This window comes from Mauremys reevesii, linkage group 9, assembly GCF_016161935.1.
Source record: "Mauremys reevesii isolate NIE-2019 linkage group 9, ASM1616193v1, whole genome shotgun sequence".
Classification (NCBI taxonomy): domain Eukaryota; kingdom Metazoa; phylum Chordata; order Testudines; family Geoemydidae; genus Mauremys; species Mauremys reevesii.
This window is the reverse complement of record NC_052631.1, coordinates 75,786,329-75,812,963: the sequence shown is the minus strand read 5'-3', so window position 1 is coordinate 75,812,963 and position 26,635 is coordinate 75,786,329. Positions and strand designations below refer to the sequence as shown.

The 26,635-nt window shown below is 39.9% G+C and overlaps 1 protein-coding gene and 1 long non-coding RNA gene across 5 annotated transcripts in view; one reads left to right on the top strand and one right to left on the bottom strand.

Annotated features, from left to right (window-relative positions):
- Positions 1–26,635, top strand: part of LOC120371899 (connector enhancer of kinase suppressor of ras 2-like) — a 581,536-nt gene that overhangs the window by 108,722 nt on the left and 446,179 nt on the right. The gene's annotated exons all lie outside the window — the stretch shown is intronic.
- LOC120371905 overlaps positions 17,671–26,635 on the bottom strand; it is a 38,571-nt gene continuing 29,606 nt past the window's right edge. For all 4 annotated transcript variants that reach the window (XR_005584643.1, XR_005584640.1, XR_005584641.1 and 1 more), the window contains exons 3-4: positions 23,533–23,663; positions 17,671–22,057 (exon numbers count right to left, since the gene is read on the bottom strand). This is a non-coding gene — a long non-coding RNA (uncharacterized LOC120371905). The remainder of the gene's footprint in view (positions 22,058–23,532; positions 23,664–26,635) is intronic.

Sequence of the window (26,635 nt, the reverse complement as noted above, 5' to 3'; positions counted from 1 at the left end):
TGGTCAATTTCACAGCCAGAGGGATTTAAAATTGGCCAATTTCACATTTTCAGACGTTTACATCTTAAATTTCAGGGGGGTTATAGCGGGAGGTCACAAAGCAGTTGTGAGGGGGGGTACCCTCACTTCTGTGCTGCAAATGTAGTAGTGACAGAGAGAAGGGAAGGTTAGAGCCACTCTGCAGGTAACAAAGGAATTGATGCCTGAGACAGCCAGCAAGGAAGGAGGAATTTCCCCACCACCCCCGACCCACCCCCCTATGACTGCCTGATGGTCTGTGACAACGTAAATTACCCTAAGCCACCTTGACTCAGTGTGTGGGGAACAAAAGGCCATCCCAATGGGGGGGGAAGGGGAGGGTCAGTACTCTTCCTCCTCCCCCCAGAGAAGTTGAAGTTATGCCACAGGGATCCCTAGACACAGCCTTCAAGGACATGGAAGAGAGAAGGGTCTTTCTGATTTACTTTGTTACCCTGCAAAACACATGTGATGATTTTCACAAATAAAATGCAAATCTCAAACAGATACAAAATTAAAGGAATATGCCTCAACAGGTGTAAACACATTACACCATGTGGGGAAGGGGTCAAGTAAGTTTAGGCACCACAATATAGAGAATCACAGCGAAATGAAGAACCAGCTGCCCACCATTCATCCATAGTATCACATTAGTACGGGGAATCACAGGATACCAAATCCAGCTAGAGGGTTGCCAATTCTTCCATCTTCTAAAGGCGAACTTCTCCTTCTCAGCAGTATGTTGAATCTCCAGCTAGAAAATCTTCATATATCTTATGATCACAATCTTCAGAAGTTCGAGAGCCCTGAACCCAGCCCCACTGCTGCCAGAGGTGATGCATGGGGGAAGGCACATGGGTCACATCCCCCTCACCCGATTTTTGCCAGGGTTTGCTGGTTCAGGCACATGGTGCTGCCGGGCCCCATCCCTGCATGGCAGCTGCTGAAGCTGTCAAGTTGGGAGCTGTGGCTAAAGCAGCAGCCCCTTCCTGCAGCTTCCTGCTGTTTGCCTCTGCCTCTCCATGCGGAGCTAACCCCTGGAAGCTACAGAGAGTGGCCACTGAGGGTAAGAGGTGGGGCATGCCTGTGGGGGCAAGACTGAAGCTGTTCGGGGTGCCAAACCTTTAAATTGTGCCTCTCCACTCTCAGCAGGCACCAGTCATCTCTGGCAGAAGCACCTAGCCTCCCCTCCCCTCCCAGTCTGGTAGGCAGAGAATGGGGAGGGTGTGGGGAGCTCCGCCAGCCGAACTTTAACTGTAAAAGAGCTGCATGTGGCTCACGAGCCCCATATATAGAGATTCTCTGGAAGATCAAGAGATTCTCATTGCAAAAATTGGTTTTAAGATAATGGAGTTAGAACAAGCATCAGAGAAAAGGGATCTCAGAAAATATAATTAAATAGAATGTTAATATAACCTATCTCCATCAAGGAGCTGAAAATAATTGCTTATTATACATCCGCAGTGGACTGGCATTTTTAGATCTAGAACTACATGTGTGCATGCAGTATCAATTAACAGAATAATTGTTGTGGCATGTTATTAAATAGTGTAAAGGGATATTTTCCCATTCATATATTAGGATCTTCATGTGTAATCTTACAACATGAGAATTAAGGGCCATTAATTTAGTACCATTCTCTGTACAAAGATATTTATCATATATTCTAGGACATTAATGTTCTAATTGTAAAATTCACTGCTTTATTTCCTTCTAGTCCTGTACAAATCTCTCAGAATAGCAAATTTGACATATACTGTGTACTGTGCATTTACTGCAGATACATAATTTGCTTACATATATTCCCTGCACATTTACTTTGTCTGTGCTTTTCACACAGTTTATATTTAATTAGCCTATGAAATCTAGAGAAGTCAGGTCTTTTAAATTCTAATCTAAACCAATGCCACAAAATCTAGCTCTCATTTTTTGTGAACTTACACCCAAGAAAGCATGTTGTTTTTTGTTTGCTTGTTATTCCTCTCTTTTTTCTCTTTGTTTGTGATAAGCATACTGGGGAAGATACTGCCATTTCACAAAGATTACAACAGTCTGGCCTGGTCATGTGACTACTTCCATGAGTCATAGGAGAACTCCAGGCAATCCTCTGTTTGTCTTTTCCTTTTTCTTTATAATATCTTTAATCACAGAATAGATTTTATGCGAATTTCCATCATCGCTCTCTCTCTCGTTTCTGTTTTATCTGGCTGATGTCATTTGATATGGCTTCTTTGCCCTGTGCAGATAGGTTCTTCTCAGAAAATCAGGGGTGGGAGGAAGGAAAGTTATTTTGCTTTTTGAGGGGTCTGTGCTACTTTTCTTCTCTGCTACTAATAATTAGCATATATGGTATATACACAGGGTGTATGATTCATACAATTTTCACTGTGTTGTTTGAATTTGAGTTTCCATCCCAGAATTTACAGGTTTTAAAAGTTCCATCACTAGAGGAAAAGTAAGCAACAGACAGACAGAACCCAGGAATGAACAGATACTTTAATATATAGTCCCCTTTTAATACATGTGTATTACTCCTAATGGGTATATTGTGCCTGAATGAAAGAAGTATATTTCTTGTACAATATAGTACTTATAACAGCAGCATGAAATTTGCTGTGGACACTAATAATGTAGTATTCTTCAAATTATGCACAGCAGGGTCATTATAAAATTGGGCTTAGTGTGCCAGAGGAGAGACTTGTCAAATGCATTACCTTTCCCCCCAAACATAAAACAGGTATTATCATTTGTCAGGTAATTACTAAAAAGAATTTATTGTCTTTTGAACATTAGATATGGGGGAAAATTGCACTGGTTGGCATATATATCACAAAGTATTAATTATAAATCTGCTGCTGTAACATTTCACCTTTTACTGCATCCAAAGGTAAATTATAACACAAAGTTGATTCTATTAAGTATAATTTTTTTTAACATACATGCTCATCTGAGGCCCTCATCTCTCATTGTTTATTGTCTCACAGGACTTGGACGTTAAAAAGGTTTCTCTCTTTCACTTATATAAATAACATCTGACCCAGAGGGTAATAGTGGTAAAATGTTGCCCAGAGCTATATACAATTCCTGAAACTCTGGCATATTACAGAAAGGGAAACACGAATGGAACTATGTATCACCAAACTACTTAATTTTACACAAGGACAATTTGTTTTAAAACAGTGGTCCTTGGAGACTGTCAGAGTGTATATATTTCTAAATTATCCTTAAAATGCAAATAGATGCTTATGTTATGAACAACTGCTCAGGAACAATACAGTCTAACATGCCAGAAACTGTCTTCTGAATCTCTTTGCTGGTTTGTTCATATACTAGTGCAGACAGTTGTGGCTATCCCCCTGCATAGCTTGTTTCAGGCTGACAGTTGGCAACTTCATGTGAACCTCATTGCACTCCTTTATCTTCTGGGCAAAAATAGTTGCAGGACACTTCTTTTCTAAATAGTTAGGGTCTTCTGCACCAAATTGCCTCACCATTTGTCAAGACCAGATGTGCACATTGGCCCTCCTTGTATCTTTCTTGCACCCTGGTCACACCAGTAGGTATAGTGCAGGGGTTCTCAAACTTCATTGCACTGTGACCCCCTTTTGACAACAAAATTATTTCACGACCCAAGGAGGGGAGACTGAAGCCTGAGCCCACCCAAGCCCAGTGGCACTAGGTGTGTGTGGGGCAATTCCAAAGCCTGGTGAGGCCAAAACTGAAGCCTAAGGGCTTCTGCCCCAGACGGGAAGTCTTTCACCTGAGCCTCCTGCCAACCAGGGCTGAAGCCCTTGGGCTTTGGCCCCAGCCCCCACGCCCCAGCATGTCTAATGCCAGCCCTGGAGACTCCAGTAAAATGAGATTGTGACCCATTTTGGGATCCCGACCCACAGTTTGAGAACCACTGGTAAAGTGAATAGCATACTTTAAAGTAGCATTAGGCAAAAAACCCCAAACTGTCTCTAACAAGCACTAGCAGGGGGAATATGTGATGCTGCTGTCTCCTTTAGTCACATCTTACTTTCATTGTGACACTCCCCCTGCATGGTTGTTGCACTAGTATTGCACACAGCAATCTTGCAATAATGGCAACAAAAACTCAGGGCTTATCTTCACTCCTGTGTTAACTCAAATTATCTATACTCAAGTTTACTCCTCTCACGTTAACCTAGCTCAAGAAAGAGCTCTCACACTGCAGAACTACACTTCAGCTGCACAGAGTAGCTGAGTTTCCACGGCATTACTAGCTCAAGAATCAGCAGCACTGGAGCTTCAACCCACAACCCATTCATGGGACAGCCAGATTGAGTTTAAAACATCACTTAATTCGAGCTAGAGATTTGTGTGTGTGAATGGGATTCAGGGCAACACTCAAGTTATACTTTGAGCTAACAATGCAGTGAAGACGCAAAATACCAGAGCACCATTTCTTGTGTCTATTGCACTTCTTTCACTTGAACCAATTATATGTTTCATCTTTTCCTGCACATCTTATTGGGCAATAAGGCCAAAAAGTCATCAGCAACTTTCAGGTTTACACCCACAGGGAGGTCAGTTATATAAAGACTGCTCCCTAAGCAGGAAATGCTGAGATTGCCCACTGACTACTCTTGGTGACAGGAGCCATCTGACTCTTCTCATCAGCAAGAGAAAATGGGTAGAATGTGTCATTATACTGGCAGACCTCAGAGTGTCTAAGATGGACAGGACTTTTCCAGAGAGTTTCACTGAAGTTCAAATGTACATTTCCAAGAATTGCACATGATTTCCTGTTTTGGATAAGAGTTTTTATTATATAATATATGTGCTCCAGGATGATTTCAGACTTGGAAGGACTGAGCACCTACATATGTTGAATTTTGCTTCCCGAACTAAATTTAAGTGCCTAATATGTGCAAATACTTACCAATCATCATCAAAACTGTTTCACTATTTTACCTACCAAGTATCTTTAAAATAGTTAATATGTATTTTCATTCCCCATCTCTTATGCTTTCCTAATTTTTCTCATTTGCTTTACATTTCATTTTGGAAATACCTCAAGGCCAGATTCATTGGATGTGTAAATTGTATCCCCTACAACAGCTAATTCTTCTTTTCACCAGAGGGCATCACCTCACTGGTGGTGAACTTGTGATGACTGAGATTATCTGCTTGGGAAATTAAAGCAGTTTTCAGTTATAACTTGGACCACCAGGGACACCACATTGGTGAAAGCAGCTGAGTTATTATTTTAGTTGCACCATTCCCATCCAGGTCTGCTGCCATCTTGGAAGGACACCCTCAACAAGGAGAAGGTTACAGCTTATTTCTACTTCTGCAACCTCTTTCCCAGACAGACTTTTCACTGCCAAGATGTCAGTCTGAATCTGACCTTATTTTTTAAATAATCTTGTATCTTTAAAACCTTTCTAAAGGAACCACTGGTTACATAAATGCTGTAGATCTAAAATTTAAAGTATAAAAAAAAACACAGCTTAGAAAACTGTGTCTTTAAAAACTTCAGTAGCGCTTGAGCAGTCAGTCAATTTGTCTTGACAACTCTTGGGGTCACATTTAGTTTATCCCCACAAATGCATTATTCTTTGGCAAAAGAAATTATATTTGCCTTGTCTACTAACCTCTGGTTTCCACATTCACGTGAATAATATCAAAACTAGCATAATAAAAAATAGTCTGGAATAAAATCTTTTTTCTTCCCTGAAGGGCTGCCTGAAAGATCACCTGATGGACAGAAAGGAATCACTGAGTATAAAAACCTCTGACAGCTCTGACCTTCTTATTGCAGTCTTAAAAACTGGAGGTACCTTCCCTTGCTTCATGCTCATGCCAAAGAATATTCACAGGAATAGATATATTTGCATTTGGGCTTTTTCTGTGATTCTCCACACAACATACTGTGCCCCCAGAGAGAGGCAGAAGACAAACGGATATTCACAAAAATATGGATATAGCACTAAATGACTATGACAATCTGATTCAAGCCCATGTAGGCAGAATGTGCTATGCCAGGTTTACTCTCCCTGCCTCCCGCACATGTTGTCATAACCTTCAGATCCTCTTTTTAAAGAGAAAAAGACATATATCCACATCATGTCTAATACTATAGCTATTAATTCCTCATGTTTTAAAAACAAACACCACTAAGTTCTATAGTTAGAACAATGTGAATCCAAACAGTCAGACTTGTAGCAAGCAAGAAAAAAAGAATGGGTGGAAAATGTGGGAAACTCCCACTGCATGGGTCCCCCCGAAGTACTGTAACCTATAGTTCACACTTATAAACTAAACTGTTTATTTCAAAGCTCATACACTGTTTAAAAATATCTAAAATACTGAACAGCAAAACACATTGGAGACAAATCTTTTCCAGGCCCAAGAAGCTTCTTTTCAGTCCAGATGCAGTGGGTTTTTCAGACTGAACATCTAGCGCTACTCTCTCTTTTTGAACATGGCAGCCTTTGCTATTACCCTTACATTTACCTCAGCTCATTCCCACATTCAAAAGACGGAATGGTCCCCTCAGAAGAGCAAGCACACGCAAGTGTATGCTATGCAGAGCAACATTACCTCAGATGCCTCGTCATCTACAGGACGCTTCAACAAACAATAGTGGAGCCTATCCACAATCCCCAGGCATGGGCCTAGTTTTCAAGGGCCCTGTTGGGGCAACACCAGGGTTGCCAATTTTCTAATTGCACAAAATGGAACACCCTTGTCCCGCCCCCTTCCTCAAGGCCCCGCCCCTGCCCCGCTTATTCTCTGAGGCCCCACCCCCACTCCAGCTCCTCTCTCTCCATTGCTCGCTCTCCCCCGCCCTCAATCACTTTTGCCGGGCTGGGGCAGGTGGTTGGGGTGAGAACACGCCAGCTGGGGGTGCGGGCTCCAGGGTGGGACAAGAAATGAGGGGTTCAGGGTGTAGGAGGGGGCTCTGGGCTGGGGAAGGGGTGCGGGAGGGGGTGAGGGCTCCGGCTGAGGGTGCAGACTCTGGGGTGGAGCTGGGGATGAGGGGTTGCGGGCGCAGGAGGGGGCTCTGGTCTGGGGCCATGGGGTTTGAGTGCAGGAGGGGGTGTGGGTTCTGGGAGGGAATTTGGGTGCAGGAGGGGGCTCAGGGCTGGGGTAGGGGTTTGGGGTGCAGGCTCCGGGAGGAGGCTTAGGGCTGGGGTAGGGGTTTGGGGTACAGGAGGGGGTTCTGACCTGGGACAGGGGTTTGGCCTCTGGCCAGGTGGCCCTTACCTCAGGCGGCTCCCGGTTGGTGGTGGATCAGGGCTAAGGCGGGCTCCCTGGCTGCCCTGGCTCTGCGCCACTCCTGGAAGTGGCTGCCATGTCCAGCCCCTAGGCAGAGGCATGGCGAGGTGGCTCTGCACGTTGCCTGCAGGCGTCGTCCCCGCAGTTCCCACTGGCCATTGTTCCCAGACAATGGGAGCTGTGGAACTGCCGATGGGGCAGCACGCAGAGCTTCCCTGATTACCCATGTGCCTATGGGCCGCAGGGACATGCTGGTCACTTCCTGGGAGCTGCGCAGAGCCAAAGTAGGCAGGGAGCCTGCCTTAGCCCCACTGTGCCGCTGACCGGACTTTAAATGGCCTGGTCAGTGGTCCTGACCGGAGCTGCCAGGGTCACTGTTCAACTGGGTATTTTAGTTGAAAACTGGACCTCTGGCAATGCTGGGCAACACCGTTCTCTACATGTCAGAGGTAGATAAAGGGGATTTGTATTCCAATCTGACTGGACAGCATTTCTTTGTCTGAATTTCTCTTTATACTCAGTCATAAGACACTTACAGATTTCTAGTGTGTGCTAGGGAAGGCCCCATGGTTTCCTATATACTGATACCAGTGGCATAGGCAAAAAAAAAAGAAGCCCTGGGTCGTAAATTTAGATTAATAGGAAAAAAGACTTCAGTCCAGGGCTTTACTGTAGCTTTCTCTGAAATGCTTCCAGTCCAAGGGATGGGCTCCAACTCAGCAAAAGTATAACCATGTGAAACAAAATGAATAGAGTTTTGGGGAAGTACTTAAACTAGAAGCTAGGATAAGTAGGGTGATTAGGAACACTCAGTTCAAACAAATACCTCTGCTAGGGATATCAGTGATACTAAGGAACACATCTAAACATAAAAACAATAAATATCTCTATACCAGTATTAGAGAGAGACAAGGTGGATGAGGTAATATCTTTTATTGGACCAACAAACGTTCAAGATACACATATTGGTCCAATAAAAGATATTACTTCACTCATCTTGTCTCTCTAATATCCTGGGACCAAATTGGCTACAACACCATCTCTGTAAACAACATATATACCTATATGAGAATCTTAATAGCAAAAATAAGTGAACCAGAATGCCTAGCAGTGGAACCTACTGGGCATTTCTGAAACACAGGAGAATGGCAATCTATGAGATACTGTCAGACTTTGCTGTAAATGATACTGGAAGGCCAGATTACACCACCGCATTGGGACTGCGGCAATATACCTAAAGATTATGTAGAATTAAAAGAGATAAAATTTCTAAGTGGAAAATAGCACATATGGCTACAAAGTCAAAATCTGCAATTATACCAGTAGTGTTATATATTACTAGTCTCTGGATCGCAAAAATGATAGAGTGCACAATATTGAGGGAGGTCAAAGAGGCAACTAGATCTAATAAAGCAGTAATAGTGGATGACTTCACCTGCCCACATAGAGACTGGTCAAGTATCTCATCAGGGTGTGATTTAGAGAAATAATTTCTCAGCACTTTAAATTATTGCTTCTTTGAAATGCCAGTTCTAGAGTACACAAAATAGGAGGCTACTCACAGCTTAGTCCTAAGTAAAATTCAGGAATTCATTTAAGAACTATAGCTGATCCACTTAGTACAAGTGTCTGCAGTATAATTTATTTCAACATCATCGTCTGACTAATCATACCAAAAACTGAAAACCAGGGCTGAAATTTTAAAAACTTAAATATTTTAGGGGCCTTACATCCCATTGAAAGTCAATATAGCTAAGCTGATTTACACAAGGTAAGGATCTGGGGTAAAATTTCCAAAAGCATCTAAGGGTATGTCTACAGAGCGATAAAAAACACCTGGCATGGCCACAGCTGGCCAAGTCAGTTGATTCATGCTTGTGGGCTCAGGCCACAGGGCTAAAAATTGCTGTGTAGATATTTGGGCTGGAGCCTGAGCTCTGGGATGCCTGGATGCATAAACAGGGGACTCTCCAGTAGGAGTACAGAGGTTATTTTACTTCTGTATTTGGCCTGGGTGCAAGCACTGAGGCATGGGTGGCAGGTAATAGAAACTGGGGGAGGTTAACCTCTCCTCCCCACAAACCTCCACTAATGCTCCCTGCCACAGCCCCGGAGCTGGGCCATGGCAGGGCTCAGAGCTCCTCTGAGTAGCCTGAGCTAAGGACTTGGCTCCGACTGGTTGGCTGGGGCTACGTTGGCCAGCCAGGGTTTGGGGCTGCTCCGGACTCCTCCAGCAGGTCAGCTGGGGTTCAAGGATGCTCCAGGCACAAGCAGGCTCGCAGTACTGCTCCGGGCATCGCCTGGGGTTCAGGGCTGCACTGTCGGGCTGGCCAGCAAGAACAAGGGGACAGAAGGGGCAGAGCAGGGGCTGGGCCTTGGGTACAAGGAGTGGGGCAGAGGGCTAGGCTCCCCAAATGGGGGGTGCATATGCCACTCAAGCATTGCTGGAATACTGTGTCCAGTTCTAATGTGCACAATTCAAGAAGGATGTTGATAAATTGGAGAGGGTTCACAGAAGAGCCATGAGAATGATTAAAGGATTAGAAAACCTCCTTTGTAGTGAAAGTCTCAAAAAGCTCAATCTATTTAGTTTAACGAAGAGATCATTAAGGGGTGGTTTGATTACAGTCTAAAAGTATCCACATAAGGAACAAGTATTTAATAATGGGCTCTTCAATCCACCAGAGAAAGGTATAATATGTTCCTGCAAGGTTGGAGGGTCCCAGAGCTCAGGCTCCAGGCCGAGACCAAATGTCTAAAAAGCGATTTTTCAGCCCCAGACTCTGAGACCTGTGAGCCTGAGTTGGCTGACCTGGGCCAGCCATGGTTGTTTTATCCCTATGTAGATAAAATAAGATCCCTTGGTGACTTCAGAGCCTGAGTTCCCTTGAAATTCACTTTTGAAAATAGGGCTTAGGTGCTTTTGAAAATTTTACCTCCATTATTTTTTGTTTAGTTTTAGGTATGAAGAGCATCTAGTTTTTCTGCTAGATTAAAAAAATAAAAAGGTGTAATTTCTTGAAGTACCTGATCTAGGGGATGGAAACTTGAAATTTGGCAAGGACATAGTCTCTTGAAAATATTGAGATCTTCCAGTTCACCTGTCTTTTGAATTCAGAGGCAGGGAACAAGGTGTATTGACTAATTTTAAATCATTTTGATTTGTTTTGCATTCGTACTTTTTTGTTATTTTCATAAAGAAACATTGATTCTCATTGGTTGGTAACCATTAAAACATGTTGTTTTGTGACTTAATACAGTCTTTACATTTGATACTTTTTTTGCTACCAAGAGTATACACTATATTGATAAGCTATTTAATTGCTTAAATTAATTTGTAACACAAATTAAGATTCTTAATTTTTTTTATTGTTAGAAAATTTTAAATTATACTTTTCTTATTTAACAGATGATTAATTTTTTTATTCATAATTTGTGCCAAGCTGCATCTGGCTGGATATTAGAACTCAATTAAAAATGCACAAAAACATCATTTTCAAATTGTTTTTATTAATTAAATAAAAGTATCTTAAATGTGCTGGATACATAAGAAAAAAAGTAAGTTTATCAAAACATTATTGCACTTAAAACTGTTTTATTAAACAAAGGAAATATTATTTGTAGTTAGCAAATTGAACTGATTGTTTCTGATCATTGTGTCCTTCAGAATTTTAGGACTAGTAGATCTTATTCTTTCTGAACCTTCAATGAGCATCAGCAGGGTCTACACGGACAAATTAATGGACAACACATTAGTGTGCTTTAGAAATCACACCCCTGTAGAGCGAATTACCCCATGATGTAGACAAATCATTAGCTATTTAACTGAGCTAGTTGAATAAATTGAAATGAAGAAAATATTCTCTCTGTATCTGCATAAGAGGCTACTGCTGCCAAAAACTGGTTGAGCTCTTCAACAAACTCTGATTCCAGGTGCTTAGCCAGTGACTTCTACCAGTTCAGTGGGGTGACTTTCTTTAAAACTTGACAGGATGTATGTACTACTTGAATATTATTATTTTTTTTAAATAATTATAATCAGTTTAGGCCTTAATATAGGTTCTCATAATTTCTGATTTAAATAGATCAATTTTTTACAAGAAAAATATATTTAATTCAAATTTTAAAAATCTGATTTTCAGTGTTTTAATCATCAGTTTTTATCCACCCTCACAAGGACTTACTGCAACCACTGACTAAGAGGTGAAAGTTATTACTGGCACCAGGAATATTTACATAAAATATTAGAGGTAAGTGTGGAAACCTGCAGCAAGGGAGAAGGAGAAGGAGGAGCTGACAGAATCTACAGTGGTCTTTTCTGTCAGCATTCCAGGTGGAATTAGTTAATGTAATGATGTAAAGTCTTAAGCTCCGTAGAGAACTGACTCATTGTGGTGTGTTCTCTTTGGAGACTACAAAAAGAAAAGACTGCATACTGGGTTTTCAAACCTATTTCTTACCGGAGATGCTCTGCACACATTTTAGCAAAATTCAACTACTAACCCTCATTTGGATCCTTCAATTAGCCTTAACATATTGCATCATTTTAGGTAGCTTTCATAGGTTATTTAAATTCAACCCAATAAGTTACATACTGCTACAGCTTGCAAAAAGCTCTGTCACATCATAATGGCTCAGCTGTTAGTTTCAGAATGTAGGTAATGACTAGCAATCAGTAATTTGATCAGTGTTCTGTGTATGAAGTGCATTTTATAAATGTCTTTCTAGTAGTGTTATGTATTTATACTATCCCAGCTGTTAACATATCAAATGATCTGATCATTCAAATTGAGTGGTAAATAACTGAAACAAAGCATTCTAGATCACTTGATAAGCTGGGCACAAGCAAAACAATATGCTAAAAATTTTAATAGCACTAAATGTAAATGCATGCATCTAAGAACAAAGAACGTAGGCCATACTTATGTATCTTGGGAAGCAGTGACTCTGAAAAAGAGTTGGGGACATTGTGGATCATCAGATGAACATGAGCTCCCAGTGTGATGCTGTGGCCAAAAGTGCTAATGCAATCCATGGATGCATAAACAGGGGACTCGAGTAGAGTAGAGAGGTTATTTTGCTTCTGTATCATAGAATTCATAGAATCATAGGACTGGAAGGGACCTTGAGAGGTCATCTAGTCCAGTCCTCTACACTCATGGCAGGACTAAGTATTATCTAGACCATCCCTGACAGGTATTTCTCTAACCTGCTCTTAAAAATCTTGAGTGAAGGAGATTCCACAACATTCCTAGGCAATTTATTCCAGTGCTTAACCACCCTGACGGTTGGGAAGATTTTCCTAATGTCCAACCTAAACATCCCTTGCTGCAATTTAAGCCTACTGCTTCTTCTCCTATCCTCAGAGGTTAAGAACAATAATTTTTCTCCCTCCTCCTTGTAACAACCTTTTATGTACTTGAAAACTGTTATGTCCCCTCTCAGTCTTCTCTTCTCCAGACTAAACAAACCCAATTTTTTCAATCTTCCCTCAGGTCACGTTTTCTAGATCTTTAATAATTTTTGTTGCTCTTCTCTGGACTTTCTCCAATTTGTCCACATCTTTCCTGAAATGTGGCGCCCAGAACTGGACACAATACTCTAGTTGAGGCCTAATCAGCACAGAGTAGAGCAGAAGAATTACTTTGCTTGCTTACAACACTTCTGCTCATACCTCCCAGAATGATGTTTAGGGTTTTTTTTGCAACAGGGTTACACTATTGACTCATATTTAGATCCCTTTCCGCAGTACTCTTCTTAGGGAGTCATTTCCCATTTTGTTTGTGGAGTACTTTGCATTTATCCTTATTGAATTTCATCCTATTTACTTCAGACCATTTGTCCAGTTTATCCAGCTCATTTTGAATTTTAATTCTATCCTCCAAAGCACTTGCAACCCCTCCCAGCTTGGTATCGTCTGCAGACTTTACAAATATACTCTCTATGCCATTATCTAAATCATTGAAGGAGCTATTGAAGAGAATCAGACACAGAACTGATCCCTGCAGGACCCCATTTGTTATGCCCTTCCAGCATGACTGCGAACAACTGATAACTACTCTCTGGGAACGGTTTTTCAACCAGTTATGCACCCACCTTATAGTACTGTAGCTCCATCTAGGTTTCATTTCCCTAGTTTGTTTATGAGAAGGTCACGGGAGACAGTATCAAAAGCTTTACTAAAAATCAAGATATACCACGTCAACCACTTCCCCCCATTCACAAAGTTTGTTATCCTGTCAAAGAAAGCTATCAGGTTGGTTTGACACGATTTGTTCTTGACAAATCCATGCTGACTGTTACTTATCAGCTTATTATCTTCTAGATGTTTGCAAATTGATTGCTTAATTATTGGCTCCATTATCTTTTCAGGTACAGAAATTAAGCTGACTGGTCTGTAATTCCCCTTGGTTGTTCTTATTTCCCTTTTTATAGATTGGCACTATATTTGCCCTTTTCCAGTCTTCCGGAATCTCTCCTGTCTTCCATGACTTTTCAAAGATAATCACTAATGGCTCAGATATTTCTTAAGTCAGCTCCTTGAGTGTTCTAGGATGCATTTCCTCAGGCCCTTGTGACTTGAAGACATCTAATTTATTTAAGTAATTTTTAACTTGTTCTTTCCCTATTTTAGCCTGTTCTGATCCTACCTCATTTTCACTGGCATTCATTATGTTAGATATCTAATCACCACCAACCTTCTTGGTGAAAACAGAAACAAAGAAGTCATTAAGTACGTCTTTGGCACTGGTACAAGCAATGCAGGAATACTGAGACTAGTTCTGGTGTGCACAATTCCAGAAGGATGTTGATAAATTGGAGGGGGTTCACAGAAGAGCCACGAGAATGATTAAAGGATTAGAAAACCTGCCTTATAGTGACAGACTCAAAGAGCTCAATCTATTTAGTTTAAGAGAGAGAAGGTTAAGGGGTGTGACTTGATTACAGTCTAAAAGTATCTATATGGGGAACAAGTATTTAATAATGGGCTCTTCAGTCTACCTGAGAAAGATGTAACATGTACCAGTGGCTGGAAATTGAAGCTAGACAAATTCAGAGTCGAAATAAAGCATACATTTTTTAAGTGAGGGTAATTAACCATTGGAACAGTTTGCCATGGATCATAGTGGATTCTCCATCATTGAGAATTTTTAAATCAAGACTGGATATTTTTCTAAAAGAGATGTTCTAGGAATTATTTTGGCCTGTGTTATACAGGAAGTCAGAATAGATGATTGCATTAGTCTCTTCTGGCCTTGGAATCTATAAATCTATTAAATGAACTTTATTTTTTAAAGTGTATATTTATGCTAGTCATCAAATACCTGGCCAAATTTGTGTGTCAAAAATTCCTGCTCAGAATAAGTCCTCTTTTAATTCTTGGATTTTTGTTTTCTTTAGTGAAACGACTCAACATTTAAAGGTCAAATTAGCCTGATTTAAATGAAAGTGACATAGTCACCTTATTTTTCAATTCCTTTTTATTACTCTGCCCAATGATTTGCGATACTATTTATAATGTAACAAACAATCACGTTGCTTTATCACATCACTCTATAAATAATTAAAAAAACTGGAGAGAGAGGCCTAAATAGGATATTTGTTCAGAAGTGGGGAGAGAGGTAGATGGACACAGACAGGGACAACTTACAAAGAGTGATGTACTAAAAGTATCACTAGTTTTAACACTTTGCAAGTTCTGACTAGTTAACCAAATACTTGATTTCTGTTATTTTCTTTCACCATTATTTGCCCGAGGAAACCTCTGTAGACATCAAAATTTTAACATATTTTTGGTCTGTAAAGAGAATGTCACTTTAGTGGTTGCATTTCATAAAAACCAACACAGGTTAGTATGTATTCAGAATCTGTATGTCATACTGTTCCAAAACAAGCTGGAGCTCGAGCTCTGAAGCCTAGGAATGGGGGTTGGAGCTCCAGCCCAAGCAGCAACTTGAAAGCACTGTTTAGACAGCTATTTTCAGCACACTAGTGTGAGCCCTACCAGCCCAAATCTGCAGGTCCAAGATGAAGACCCTCTGTCCTGAACCTCAGGCTGGTGGGAGCTAAGAAGATTGCAGAACTGCACTGAGAGATTTTGCCTCTGCCGATTGAAGAAAATGAAAAACCTCTCTGCTGCCCTCCAGACCCTGGCCCATTACTTCTCCTGATTACAGGCACTCTCTTTCGGGCTTCTGAGCAGATGCCTGATCTCCTGTCCTTCACTGGAGGAGCCACTGGGCTATGTGGGAGGGAGACCCTCTAGGCTGCATGTGAATGGTTAAGAGTCCTGGAGGAGGTGCTGAGCAATGTAATGGATAAAGCAGCACTATGTAGTATAACGCTGCAGACCTGTATCTTTGACCATAGGCCCACTCGGGATATTGCTCTAAGCCGAGTCTCTATGGTTTGAGTCTGGGGGGATGGAATGTGTGCGCAGAGCAGAATGGCATTCTGGGCCCTGGTCTCTGTGTTCCAGTGTGGTTGCTAGGCAGCGTGGAGTGAGGCTATAGGGACACTGTCCATGAAGTTGACTGCTCTGCTGTCCTACCATAGCAGACTCCGGTAGAGAAAAGGATTAGGATGCAGGTCCTTAGGGTGATACAGCTGTCACCATTCTGGATATATAGAAAAGGTACTGCTGCTCCAGGAGGGAAAGGGTAGAGGATTCAAGGTGGGACAGAGGTAGCCAGATAGGGGGTACCGAGAAACACCAGAGGGGAGCCAGAAATAAGGACCTATGGGAAAGTTGAGGGGAGAAGTAGTAGACTTGAGGGAATAATCAGTGCTGAACAGAAAATAACAATGCTGTTTCACAAAAAATGACTGTCAAAATTTGGTTTTGTTCCAATGAGGAACAAAACTGAAACCTTCAGAAATCTTTGAGGGGGTGGGGGGAGGGAGAGAAAGAAACCCAGCCCAGAATTGACTGGTGGCTAGGAAACTTGCCTGTGATGTGGGAGCTATTGGCTTTTCCAGGGTGGGTCACCAGATACACAAATGAGGGTGTTGGGTTATTTGCATAACATCTCCAGATTACCATACATTCAGCCTTCATAGGTATGCAGACTGTAAGGCCACTGCTCCTTGATAGGCCGGTGTTTGTAGATACTGTATTTTGCTGTCAGACAACCACACATGAAGTCTAAAAGCTAAAAGACCTTCTGCTGGTTAGGCTTTAGAACTGATTCACAACTAAGACTGGTTAGGTGCAATGGACCTAACCTAATTTGTTAGAAAGTCAGGATGATAAATCAGTGGAGAAGTCAAATAGAAATTATATTGGATTGGGAAACCCCACAACTGAATGTAGATGTTAGTATCTCTATCTTCTGAAAACTCATTCAAGCTAATGAGTAAGACCCTGCTTGTTTGCAGGTGTAATACAGATTTACAATGAAGCTAAGCATGGTATCTCAAATTGCCTTATGTAAATGTGGGAAAGCAAAAAATATGTTTTTGCAGCTGCTTTAAAAATGACATCTTGAAGCTTTTTATGCCTTTTTTATTGCTAAGAACTCTAAATATTGTAATGCTGTCATTAAGCAAACTTGTAAACAAATGCAGTTTTGCTTCCAAACCTTTAAAAAAAAAAAAAAAACCTACACAAACAAACAAGAACTGGCAAGTGCTAACTTATCTTGCACCTGTTTTTCAGTAGCTACATAACCTAAAAGAAAACAAATTAGGGACCAAGTACTCTTAATTAAAATAATTTCAATGAAAGCAGTTTGGTGAAAGCTGTTTGCATGAGGAACTCTTCACCAAATAAAAGATGAAAAACTTTCTGAACAATTAACAGTGAATTGTGGTGCACGTCCATGTCATTTTGTATTTAAGTTTTTTTTAAAAAAAGACAAGCTTGGCTGATGAAAATAGAGATGGATCTCTCTCTCTTCCCATCTATCTTTCGTAAGTGTCTCAGAAACAAAACATGAGAAAGCTAAAGCAATGTGGTACACTTGCACAAGATATGTACCACTGATGAATTACATTTTATTAATTTTTACTGTCCCTTCCTGGACCACCTTCTACTATATATCGCTGGACAAAACGATTACATTTGTAGAGACAGCCTACGAAGCAGAAGAGGCATCACAAAAGATATCAAACAATATGCTTCAAAAGGCCCAAATTCAATTAAGTACATACTTAACTATTTTGCTGAACTGGAACCCAAGTGAATCCATATGCAGGGCAGAAGGACTAGAAGATCACACCTGGAAAAGTGCAGCATTATGGAAGCACTATAGAATAAAAGCAGATCGGAGAAGCAGTCCAAAATAATTCTTGATATTTCAGTTCTGTAAAAATTTTTAAAGAATTTTTAATTTTTAATTTTATGAGCTAAAATCATTCTCATATGCAAAAAATGAATTGCCTGATTCTCCTCTCATTTGCACCAGTGTAACAGAATTGACTCAAGTGGTGTTACTCTTGATTTACAAGAGGATGAGTGAGTAGAGAAAATAATTAGGCAACAAACACAGACATGGGAATGCTGAATTGGTGAGGTACATTAAGTTAATCTATTTCTTTCTTTATTTTCCATTTGGAATAATAATATAGAGGGCCCATACATAGGCTCTGAACACTGTGACAGTTATTTAACATTACAAAAACAAATACAAATTTATATTTGAAAACTTCTAACAACTAGCAGCTCCCTAAATGCAAATATTAATACCCCAAGACATGTGGCCATTTGTCTAGGTATCACTTCTTGGTATGGCTGATCTACTACTTTGCTAATTGACCTTTTTTTGCATGCATGGGTTAGGGATTTCTGGGTTTAAAAAAGTGGTAACAACTAATCTATACTTACATTGATAAAAACAGTTAATAGAAATATTAATGAAAAAATACAGCCAACAAACTTGAAGGGAAGTTGTAGGTCTAAAAATCTGTCAGATTTTTAAATTGAATACCTAAAAATTTAAATTTGCTGCAGAATTCAAATTAATTATTAATGTACAGTTTGTGTATTGGGGATGCACAGCACCCTTGGGAACATGTTTCTAGATTCAGGCCACATTGAGGCAAAACTTAAGAATCTTGCCAATCCTCTGTTTTAGAATTAGACTGTTCTACTTCTGTGAGCCAAATTCTGCTCCCATTACTCACATGGTTAGGTGTAAGAACACAGACAAATAGTATCAACCGATGGCTTGATTATTCCAACCTTACTCAAATTGATTTCAGTGGAACTACTCATGGAATAAGATACTGCTTAGGGTAAGTAAGTAAGCATGGCAGAATCTGGCCCATGGATATTAAACAGATTTTCACCAATTTAGAATGCCTCTGGGCAACTTAAATGACTAAAAATAAATAATAAATAATAATAATAGATTTATACAGCACTATAGACACAAATAAGAGACAGTTGACCAGATCCTCAGCTACTGTAAATCTACATAGCTCCACTGAAGTAATTTACACCAGTTGAGGATTTAGCTTGGTATTTTTAAGGCACCTGCCGCCTTCATATCTAAGCTATCCAGCAGAGCACTTAGGCCCATGTATAATATTAAGCACGTGTGTAGTCCTACTGATGTAAATGAGGCTACTCAGGACACGTTTAAGTGCTTTGCTGGATCGGAGTGGTCTAACTCCCCACTCCTGCACTTGCCATACAAGTGGATGCCTGAAGTCGGGGGGCTTAATGTGGCACACCTTACAGGATCACAGCCTAAATGAAGTACAAAAATAGAGTTCATAACAAAAATGCATTATGTCTCATTCTTTCATGAATAGTAGCATATGGATTTAAGGAAGATGTAATAAGCTAAATGTGATCTACTGAGAGATAGCATTAGAAAAAAAAAGGGATGGAGTTGAGGAAGTAATCTAAATGCTGGCTTCCATTTTTTTTTAAATATTATTTGTTTTGTAAATTAGTGCCTGGGTATCACTGTTGAAAAATCTACTTGAAAGAAGTGGGTCTATAGAAAGCCTTTTATATTTGTTTTGACGAAGAGAGAAATTAGCTACAGATTGGTATTCGTCATACAGACAGACCAATCTCATTTGCTCAATAATGACTTTAAATTTATGACTAAATGAGAGCAACTCACTGGCATAATATTGTGACAAGAATCATTCCATCTGGGTTACAACAGCTTTGTGCAGCAGGGCTGAGATAATGATGAAGAGAGAAAATTACTAATCTAATTCTTTATTCTCAGTCCGATAATGAAAAACTTTGCTTGTTTCTGCTAATGTGGAAATAGTGTTTTATGAACAGACTGGTACTTTGGCTTTGATATACTGTGCAGATATTTTAAATAACTCAGGTTGATTTTAATATTAAACTATTTCTTTGTGTTTTGGAGAAGGCAAGGAAGTTCACATTTTGTTCTTTTTAAACAACATATTAAACCTGCATGGAGGCAGTGACAGGGAAAGCTATTATGGGTCAGATTTTCAGACACTGGCCTTCATTCAGTTGCAAATAATTGAGGGTGTAAAATTACACCTATAATTATCTGTGACCATAAATGAGACCCAGCTAAGGCCAGGCTGAAAAAATTGACCCAGTTACATATTCCATAATCACAGCTATGAGATGTTGATTTATAAACCCTAGGAAAAGAAGCAAATTAGTCGTAACAGTGTCTTATTTAATTTGACCTTTTAAATAGCGTATTCTTTTCTAAAATGACATTTTAGAAAGTCTTGTATCTCTACAAGTTGGCTATTTACTCGTGAACTATATTAGGCCAGATTTCTTTCTATTTCTACATAAGTAAAATTGGAGGCAAGAGGGGAGGGAGAGAGAGAGAGAGAGAGAGAATGTGAACATTATTCAGATGACATAGCCACTTTTAAATATAAATAGAAGTATCTATAGCTTAGCCTTAAACGCTATTTACAAAATTTGAAACAGACTTGTACAGGGTGCAGCATACATATATGTATGTATTTATAGACACACAGACAAAATTCTGATAGATGACATAATTAATCAGATTCATTACTTAATAACAGTCTTTTCACCAAGAAACACTATTTCATATATGAACAGCAAAGTGATGCTTTCACATTTGGGTGGGATGGAGTCACTGATATATTCTATGACAGATCATCAGTATTTAGACAACCAAATCAGTACTTAGGTTATTCTTCATATTGCTAAAATCACACAATCCATTCTCATTTCACATACACACAAATATAGCTAAAGAAATATTTTGCTCATTACTCTGTGGAATACATGCAACTAGAGGTGAATATTGTTGAAATGGATGAAGAAAAATGGGTATTTAAGACTGTGGTATTGTAGAAAATCACCAGTTGTAAGTTAATGATGTTACTGTAGTTTAAAAAAAAAATGGCCATGGCTTAAACAGCTTTCTTAAACTACAGTAGGAATTGTGACTAGTAACAATGCTAAACAAGAGGCTTTGGGTTCTAATTTAGGACTAAACCACAAAGTGTGGCAAATGACCGCACCTTAAGCAGGGAATGGGGGCACAGTCTGGCTTGCCAGTGGAAGGGGTATACCTCTTTAAGGGCAGAGAGACACACAGTAGCTGCAGAGGCAGGTGACCAGAGGAGAGGGGAGATTATATAGATTCAAGCCAAGTAGATATTGAAATAATCATGGAGTTACCTGCACGGTACACTTTTATATGCCGGTACTCCAAAACACTTAATAATAAAGTTATGGCCTAATTAAACCACATCCAGTATCTTCTGTCGTTCTTCTGGTATAACTGGACAACATGCAGATGTCATTGTGTTGCAAAGATAGCCCAGAGAAGCTCAGAATGGACTTCAGGTGACAGAATATAACAGTCACTGTATGGGGAAATGGTTGGCTTCTCTTTTTCCCTGTACCCCATGGATGGCTTGCAAGTGTACAGCACTTTAGAGGATATGTATGAAGTTACTGCTATGGAACTGTCTATGTAAGTGAGAAAACATATGGAAAGTATGGGAGCAACTATCTAAAAGCTCCATGTAAAAACAATCCATAACTGCAAAATTGCTCATTTCACCGCATGAAAAAACATTATTGCCTTGAACTTAAAGTCCTTTCTCTGCAGTTTCCTTGGTAATGGGAAAAATATCAAACTGTCTGTTTAAATGTATATTATTTTTTTCTCCAAAGTTTCCTTGCAAAGCTAGTAAACTTGAAGTAAGTAACGACTCCATCTTTGGTTTGATGTAACTGCTGACACAGTATAAATGTTGAATAAGCACTCAGGAGGCAGGCTGGCTTGGGAGGAGGTCCAAACACTTACTAAATGCCTGAGCACTCAACTCAGTCTGTGTCTACGCAGTATTCCACAAAAATCCTTTAACAAATCTAATTTACACTGGGAATGCTCAGAGGCTTCACACAGATAATAGCCCAGTCATAGTAGCATGGGAGTGACAACATTTCATTTCATAATTATGCCTGTATTAATAACTTGCTACATATCCTTACAATTTTGGTTTCCCAAACAGGAACTTTTTGACTTGGTGCTGACATATAGATACCCCTTTGATGTGTTGTGATCCTGCCACACTGTTTGAATATGCCAAACTCAAAACCAAGAAGCTGGATTTTCATTCTGTTACTACAAACAGTGCTGGTCCAAGTGGGCTTGTATTTGCTCCATGCTGTTCACCCATCTTCAGTACACATACGTACTATAATATTTTATCTTGTAGGTTTTTTCTCTTCATCTCTAATGCTGCAGTACAGACCCTGTTCTGATATGCTAGGAAGATGAAACTGAAATTGCAGCTCTTTTTTTCTTTCCTTTCTGTATGTTCTCTGTCAGCTCTCTGGTGCAGTCTGTTTTTCTCCAATTTATGTGAAAGCAAATGAAACAATATGTAAGTGAAATAAAGAAATGGCAGTCTTCATTGCTTCCTACTTCAGTGCACATTGGGAAAAATCTTTTTTTTAAAACCACATACCAAATGATGTGATGTGTAGAGAATCTGTGTTTGGAGTCCAGCAGGTGTTCCAAATGTAAGTCTCCATGTCCAAGTAATGTTATAATTAGAACTAGAAGCTCTCTGGGTGAGGCACTGTCTTTTTTTAGTTCTGTTTGTATAGCACCTAGCACAACAAAGTCCTGACTTGGTTGGCCTGCATGCACTACCATAAATGTTAAATAAGTAGTAGATATTGGCAAACTATCACAACAGAGAGAAAATATGAAACAGAAATGGAGATCAACACAACTAGTCAGATAATGTTGAGCTGCTGCAAGGGAAGCATGAGCAACCTACTGTAGGGCATCAGATCCCTGTACGATCCCAGCTCTCTGGCAGGTAGAAAGACTCAGAAAAAGCTACAGAAGGAACAATATGTGCAGGAGAAAACTCTAAGGCATATTAACCATTCTCCACTGGTCTCTTGCAGGGACACCAGGCCCCAACAGTCTCTCCACTCCCCAGTCTCGCAAAGCCACTTGCTAGTGGTCAGTCCTTTAAAACTCCAGCTTTCCACAAAGCAAGACTCAGCAGCAGCCTCATAGTTCTCAAAGTCCTGTTATGGTTTTAGTCATCTGTGAATTTTTACCAGTAAATTGACATCAGCAGAACTACCAATATGCATCTGGAGACTATTCATGGACCGTACACAGGGGTAAGGATAAGGGATAGCCTAGCTAATAATACCGGTAGTCACTAGTACTTGTAGCAAATAACGTTACAAGTTCTGCTTAACTGAATATATAGGCAGTTAGATCCTAGAAAAAAAATGTTATTTGGCATGCGATTCTTTTTAGAATCTGATTGTTCCTTGCCTCATTCTCTCTAACTGGAATAACTGATTAGGGTCAGACATGCATACAGGATACCCATACATAACAAAAAGCATTACATGATGTCAAAGACATTAGTGTGAAGTAAGGATATGTAAATAAAGGAAGGATATGTAAAAACAAAAATGTAAACTATAAAAGGGACAGGTTGGGCAGTTTAAATTATAAGCGTAAATATGTCAGAAAAAGGCATTTTATTTTGTCCATAATTTAAATTTTAAAAATAATTAAAAAGGCCAAAACATCAATTCAGCAATACCATAATATTAAAAGACAAACAGAGCTATATTGCTTTTATTTTTTATTCGTTCTTCTCCCCTGCCGCTTCCAGTCCCCCACCCCTTTTTATTTAATATACTGTAAGATCTTTGGGTCAGGGGCTTTTTCTTCTTTTATGTCTGTAAAGCACTAACTGCAATTTGGATGCAAGATAAACAATATATGAAAATCATCACGTGGTCTGCACAAATCGTATTATAATGTAGGGAAATATTACCTGCAGTGTAACAAAATCTTCCGCTTTCATCACAAAAGAATGTCTCCTACTGTGAGATCAATCTGCCTCTTTGGTACCAAGCCTCAGGGTAATCAATCCCAAAATTCCATGTCTCAGTGTTACCACAGAGCCTGTAGATATAACATGTGCATGTTGGCACTTACGGTTTCCATAAGGATGCTACTTTACATCACCCCAGATCAAACCCAACAGTAAAAGCCTGTTTGAGTCTAGCAGCTATGGCTTCTACCTTGTTTTCACTAACATGTATGAATATTAGGCAATATCATTTTCAAGTAGACCCTTCCAATATCCCATTCAGTCTTAATGATTATCTAATAAAACACTTGAAATGGGCATTTTGCCAAATTGGGGACCAAACTGGCCCCAGGATTGAGAGGGTAGGGTGACATAAAGCTATCTTTATGTGACCCAGGTGTACTGGGCACCGCTCCAGTGCACAATAAGTTAAACTACTAGGCAAGACTTGTCCATACATTTTTACAGATCTGGGTATTTGTTTTTTTTTAAACACATTTATATCAGGCATGCAGTTGCAGATTATTTTTAAAAAAAAATTTAAAACATTTTGACTGTAAAATAAGGGATATTTTGCTTAAAAATAACATGACCTATATATATGTTATGACTTTCATTTTCCTTCAGGTGAGAACACGATTTTTTTTCATAATTCCCTTGCTGAACAACTCCATATTAATTGAAATAATGTGTCATGTTTCTTTTTTGAAAAAAATAAAATAAATTAAAACTTTTGCTTTTTTTTTTAATTACAAACATTACAAACATTGAATCTATCTCCCCTTGTAAGTATTCTCACACTCCTTATCAAACTGTCTGTACTGGGCTATCTTGATTATCACTTCAAACGTTTTTTTCTCTTACTTAATTGGCCTCTCAGAGTTGGTAAGACAACTCCCACCTTTTCATGCTCTCTGTATGTGTATATATATCTCCTCAATATATGTTCCATTCTATGCATCTGAAGAAGTGAGCTGTAGCCCACGAAAGCTTATGCTCAAATAAATTTGTTAGTCTCTAAGGTGCCACAAGTACTCCTGTTCTTTTTGCAGATACAGACTAACACGGCTGCTACTCTGAAATCTGTTTTTTAGCTAATTTGATTACAAATAGTTTAATTAAACTGGTTTATAACAAAATATTTTAAAAACATTATAGGTGATGTAGAGTTTCATGTTACTTCCCTAATAAGAAAGGTACTTTCAGTGTTTAAGGAATTTTACTCCCCTATGATGTACATACTGTATTATCTCATCTTGCAGTTGGGCATACTGAGGCAGGGAGTTTATGTGGTCTGAAGTCACAGGTACCCAGAGTCAGGATTAGAACTGAGAAATTCCTTACTCCTAGCCCTAAGCTGAGACCATGATATAATATAATATAATTATAATTAATATAATAATTTGAGATATACCAATCTCCTAGAACTGGAAGGGACCTTGAAAGGTCATCAAGTCCAGCCCCCTGCCTTCACTAGTGTTAGGTAAAAAGCAAGTCCTACTCACCTCTCCAGCACCCGAGTTTGTGCGGAGTTGGTATAAGGCTCAGAGATCTGTCAGAGACCAGACAACAATTCGTTGATCAACGGGCTCACACCATCCTTAGCTTAAGAGCCAAGCTTTGGAGTAAGTGTGGCAAGTTTATTAGGGGTGAGCATCAATGTTTATACACAGAAGTAAACAAAGTGATTAACAGATCATAATGGTCATGCATAATCAATCAAGATTCTACAGGATAAAACAGGTTAAAATGCAAATTGGAGAAGACAAAAACGGGAGATGGCTACTTATTGGGAGGGGAAGGGTCATGAGCAGTTCGCAGGTCAAAACCTTTGATTAAAAGTTTCAGTCAGAGACATGTAGTCTGAGTTAAGTTTCAGTTCATAAAGAGTTTCAGACTCAACATTCCTCCATTTGTAGCTATTGGGATAACTATTTACCAACAGCTACACCCCATTTTAAGGAGCCAAGAATTTCAGCCTGGGCCAACTCGAAGAGAGTAAGGCCTTTGGCTGAAGTAGAAAAAGAATAAACTGACCCACATGAGTTTATGAGGGAGGGAACACACTGAATACAGCAACACAGTATTATAAGGATTACTATGGCCCCAACAATACCCACCAAGAGGTTTTTAACCCACCCAAATCCAGGCAACCAATTCCATAAGGCTCCCATCAATCATAAGGTGGCTGGCCAGAGGAGTAGTTTTTAGCCATTTCCCTTAGATGTTGCAGTTACTGGTTCCCACAAAAGTTGACCTTTTCTTTAACAAAACACAGTGATCCTGTCTGATTTGTTACCCTGAGATATCTGTTAATTGGCACTCCTGTTTTGTCCCATGTAAGATTGTGTTGGACTGGATCTTTTATTCTAGCGGTGGCATCCAAGTCATATTAGCAGTGGTCAGGGAATGGGTGTGAAGGGAGTCCCTGTTCTGCATTTACTGGAAATTGAGTACATACCCAGCAATTACTTCTATTTCCTAAAATACGAGTTTTAACCTCGTGGGAATATCTAATAAAAGCATTATCTTCATAAGCAGAAAATAAACTAAAAAGGCATAATAAAAAACATACAGTTGTCAGAATAAAAGGTCCTCTCATTTTTTCCGAGTCAATTTAAGTCTGATGTCTGAAAGAGGTAAGCTGGTCCACTGGTCAGAGGCAGTGTCCTCAGTGGTGGCAAGAGCTGCTGGTCCGTCACTGTGGTCCACTACGGCTGGCTTGACGTGGGAGTGGTGGATCCAGGATTTGCATCCTTCCAGGAACACTGCAGTCTGGGTTGTTAAAAGAACCTGGTGGGGTCCAGTAAACCTCGGCTGGGTGGATCTGTTCTTCCAGCGCACGGTCTGGGAAAACTGTGAGGCTTTCCAAAGGCGAGCCTGTAGGGAGAGAAACTTCATATGATCCCCTCCCAATAGTGAAACATCAGCACGTGGTAGCGCCCGCCTTTGAAAGGGGGTGTCCATAGAGCAGTTCAAAGGGGATAATCCCAATACAGAAGGTGAAACAGGACCAAGGGAAGTCCCTGAGGCCACTTTTACCCTGTTTCCTGACAGTATTTAG